The sequence below is a fragment of the Macrobrachium nipponense genome, chromosome 40, assembly GCF_015104395.2.
Source record: "Macrobrachium nipponense isolate FS-2020 chromosome 40, ASM1510439v2, whole genome shotgun sequence".
In the NCBI taxonomy this organism is placed as follows: domain Eukaryota; kingdom Metazoa; phylum Arthropoda; class Malacostraca; order Decapoda; family Palaemonidae; genus Macrobrachium; species Macrobrachium nipponense.
In genome coordinates this window covers 3,180,162-3,185,161 of record NC_061101.1, presented here as the reverse complement: position 1 = coordinate 3,185,161, position 5,000 = coordinate 3,180,162, and the positions used below count along the sequence as shown (strand labels likewise).

At 40.0% G+C, this 5,000-nt stretch overlaps 1 protein-coding gene across 1 annotated transcript in view; it reads right to left on the bottom strand.

Annotated features, from left to right (window-relative positions):
* Positions 1-5,000, bottom strand: part of LOC135211879 (short-chain dehydrogenase/reductase family 9C member 7-like) — a 34,990-nt gene that overhangs the window by 25,371 nt on the left and 4,619 nt on the right. The window lies entirely within an intron of this gene.

The following is a 5,000-nucleotide window of genomic DNA, read 5'->3' as shown; positions in this document are numbered from 1 at the left end:
GAGAGAGGTAAACAGGAAATGGTCACATTAACCCCAAAGCGCAGATAACCTGTAATTATCTTGGACCCGGCGAAGGTTTTGACAAGTCCTGATAAGGGTACATTATGAGTGGGGACAACATACCCTCCTCTCTTAATTCTTAGATAACCACAACCACAACAACAACAACAAACGAACCCCGTCACCACATGTCAACGCTACAACCCCGAAATGTTGTAGATACGTTATCATTGTAAAAGCTACAGTTACTAATGAGAGATAAGGATTATATAGTCTTTTTTTTTGTGTAGGTTGCAACTACCATTTCTCTATTTACCGAATATTTTTTTCCCTGCTTCATTGCTGTAATTAACTCTGCTTGCCATTTGCCTTGTAGAGCAGCTGTTCTCAATTACCGCAATTACCTGATGTTTGTAATTACTGCTTAAGTATACTCTGTTATTAGTTTGTTTAGCTGGTGTAATAACAGCTCTTGCAGATTGTAAATTTTCTTGTCATTTATCATGTAGATCTTGTAACTACCTTGTAATTGCCTGATGCTTGTAATTACTGCTCAAGTATAATCCGTCATTAGTTTGTTAAGTTGCCTTAATAACAATGCTTGCAGCTTGTCATTAAGTATCTTACTTAGGTGCGTTTTGTTTTGACGGTATTTAGCTACCTTTTGTAATTACTGGTTTGGGTTGCATCTTGTAATTACAGCTTTTAGTTGTAGTTTGCAATTGGTGCATGTAGTCAGGGAGTCAGAGTTTGTAATTAACATGTTTAGTTGCAGTCTTAAATTACTGCATTAGACTGTAGTTTAAGTGCGTTCTTTTAAATAAGATTATTTTGCCTTTGTAATATCAGTGTTAGCTTTTTGTAATAACATTATATTCTGTCATGATATTTAGCTGTTTTTTTTAAATTACTGGTCTAAATTGCAACTTAATTGCAGCCATTAGTTGCAGCTTACAATTACTCAGTTGCACTTAGTTGCAGCCTTCAATTACCGCGTTAGGCTGTAGTAGACAATAGTCATTCAACGCCATTCTTGGCCTCGGTCTGTAATTCTCTGTATAACATCTATATTCAGCTGCAGAAAATGCGTAATACGCATCTTATCAAATGCCCCTTGGGTACACCGGTTTCCTTTAGGGCAACACTATCTTAGCTACCATCAGCTGAAAGGCCACAGGAAGCCATTGGAACCACAAGAATCTTTGCCTGGATACCGACCACGAATTTGGTCTTTGTTGCCTGCCAGACAATTCTGGGAATAGTGGATAGGAGATTGACGATTTGGGGTTCTGATGGCCGGGCAAAGAAGGAGGAGGAGGAGGAGGATAGGAGATTGACGATTTGGGGTTCTGATGGCCGGGCAAAGAAGGAGGAGGAGGAGGAGGAGGGATTTAGGGGAGGGGATGGAAAACGAGGTGGTTCTTTGGGGATGGCCGGCAAAGAAGGAGGAGGAGGAGGAGGAGGATACGGAGATGACGATTTGGGTTCTGATGGCCGGGCAGGAGGAGGAGGAGGAAGGAGGAGGATGAGATTGGGGACCATGGTACTTTTGATGGCCGGGGCAAAGAAGAGAGGAGGAGGAGGGATGGAGATTGACGATTTGTTCTGATGCCGGCAAAGAAGGAGGAGGAGGAAAGGAGGAGGATACGGGGAGGGGATGACATAGGTACTGGGGATGCCGGGGCAAAGAAGGAGGAGGAGGAGAGGAGGAGAGGATGACGATTTGGGGTTCGTGGCCGGGCAAAGAGGAGGAGGAGGAGGAGTGGAGGATAGAGGATGGAAAGGGGATGGTGTACTGATGGCCGGGCAATAAAGAAGGAGGAGGAGGAGGAGGAGGATAGGAGATTGACGATTTGGGGTTCTGATGGCCGGGCAAAGAAGGAGGAGGAGGAGGAGGAGGATAGGAGATTGACGCATGGTACTGGGAGGCGGCCAAAGAAGGAGGAGGAGGAGGAGGAGGATTAGAGGGGATGGAAAAAACGGATGGTTCGAATTTGGGGCGCGAAAGAGGGAGAGGAGGAGGAGGATAGGAGATTGACGATTTGGGGTACTGATGGCCGGGCAAAGGAGGAGGAGGAGGAGGAGGAGGAGGATAGGAGATTGACGATTTGGGGTTCTGATGGCCGGGCAAAGAAGGAGGAGGAGGAAGGAGGAGGAGGAGGAGGAGATAGGAATTGAACGATTTGTTACTGATGGCCGGGAAAAAGGAGGAAGAAAGGAGGAAGGAGGAGGGGAGGAATAGGAAGATTTGAACGAGTTTGGGGTCTGATGGGCCTTCCGAACAAAGAAGGAGATGATGAGGAAGGAGGAGGAATACGGAGATTGACGGATTTGGGTTCTGATGGAGTATGGAGGAGGCGGAGAGGTAGGAGTGGGGTAGGAGATGACGATGGGGTTCTGAATGGCCGGGCAAAGAAAGGAGGGGGAGGAGGAGGAGGAGGAAGGAGGAGGAATAGGAGGATTTGACGGAATGGGTTATGGATGGCCGGGGAAAGGAAGGAGGAAGAAGAAGGAGGAGGGGAAGGAAAAGGAATGGTGGGACCGATTTGGGGTTACTTTGATGGCGGGCAAAAAGAAAGGAGGAGGGAGGGGAGAGGAGGAATTAGGAGATTTGAACGATTTGGGTACTGATGGCCGGGAAAGAAGGAGGAAGGAGGAAGGAAAGGAGGAGGAAGGGTAATTGGAGATTGACGATTTGGGTACTGAGGCCGGGCAAAGAAAGAGAGGAAGGAGGAGGGGAGGAGGATATTGGAGTTGACATTTGGGCCAATGCCCGGACAGAAGGAGGAGGAGGAGGAGGGGGAGGAGGAAACCAGGAATAGGAATTGAACGATTTTGGGGGTCCCTGGTGGTCGGCCAAAGAAGAAAGAAAGAAAGGAGGAGGAGGAGGAGGAGGAGGAGGAAGTAAAAATGCCCTTTAAAGGTTTGAAGGAACCAAGAGAAAAATGTGGGAGTTTAATTTCTTAGAAGCAGTATATCAGTGAATTATGTGAAAACTGGTCAGTCGATTGTACGTGAGATAAATTTACCTCTGATCGATTATCGGCCCTCTCTCTCTCTCTCTCTCTCTCTCTCTCTCTCTCTCTACGATTTACGATAGTCTCTAGATTATTATTGTCAGAGAATAGTCGGAAACAACTAATTTATTTATATTTATTTATATAAATATTTATTGATATTATTTATATTTATTTACATTCTTTGTATTTATTTATATTATATTAATCTAAATTTATTTATATTTTTATGGATATATTTATAACTTATTTTTTCTTTTTCAATAACTGATCTCTTGTTTTGTGTATTTATTATTATCTTCTGTAATTCCTTTCAAATGAACACCACAATATTCTTCGAAAGCTCGAATTTCAGGACAGTGGGCCCTTTGGTGGACTTGTTCCATATCATTAAGGGTCCACCATCTGAAATAATAATAATAATAATAATAATAATAATAATAACTAAATAATAATAATAATAATAATAATAATAATAATGATGATGAAATAAAAAAAGAAACTTAATGCCATTTAAATCAGTATGTTTTGATTCATCTGTGGCTGTTTCTGTACAGTAATATTGTTCAGTAAGTTTCTGTGCAGTGGTACTGTTCAGTCAGTCTCTGTACAGTGGTATTGTTCAGTCATTACAAATACGCACACACACACACACACACACACAGTTAGGTCTGTATCCTGCTCGCCACTTTGCTTTTTTTTTTTGCTTTTTTTTTTTTTTCGTCTCGTAGTTAAATGTAGGAGTAGTCTGTGTCCTTTGGATTAATACTCAGCTCGGGCGAACGTCATCTTTAATCCAGATAAAACATAACTGATTGCTTGTTGGAGAGAGAGAGAGAGAGAGAGAGAGAGAGAGAGAGAGAGAGAGAGAATGTATAGAAATTATTATTTTGTAAATTTTCATCTTTCGTATTACCAGGTCAGTCATGTTTTTTTATGTAAGAATAAGGTAATTAAAATTTGATGCATAATTTAATGTTAAAATTCAGGAGAGACCAATCTCTTGTTAGCTATCTATTTCTATATATCTATATTATATTATATAAAGTATATTATATATATGTATCCTTATATATATATTATTATAATCTATAGACGTATATATATATATATATATATAGATATATAATATAATATATTATATATATAATATATATCTACACTTGTAATCTACATGTACGTATAATATTTGCATATATATATATATATATATATATATATATAATCATATATATATATATATCTAGTAATCTACATTGTACGTATATATTTGTATATATATATATATATATATATATATATATATATATATATATATATATATATATTATATATATATAGATAGATATATACCAATGTAGATTTTCAAGTATACCACGAAATACGTCATAACTAAAAACCAGTTAAATCCAGATACAAAGAACAGTAACAAGAAGCACTGAACGTTACCTAGACAAAACTAGATTCACCTGAATGTACGTCAAATAGCGTTAATTCTAGCATCTGCTAGAAAATCCAGTTAGAACTGGTGTTCAGCAGCGGAATTGCGTGAGCATTATATGGGCCATCTTGGTATTTACATTCGAGATTCTGAACCCAAAAAATAAGGAGATTACATGTCGTAATTAGTTTTTCTCTCGCAATCAGAGGCTGCTGCATCTCTCGTTGCAGATCATCATCGGTGATAGGTCGAGCATCATAGTTTGCGTGACCTTTCTCTCTACGGACTGCTCTGTGAGCTCAGGAGCCCGTGCTGGCTTAAGGCCAACTTAATCTCAAACAAGAACGTGACCTTTCTCACGTTAGAAACAGTAAGGTCTAATTATGCTAAAAGGTGATTGTCGGGACATGTATGTTAAAAAACTTTTTAAATATTTCTCATTATCGCAAGTACGCTCGGCTAGTTTCCTACTTGATGCAGATCCATCTGAAATCCCCGAAGGTTATTAATCTCTCTCACATCCAACACCAGATCCGTTTCAC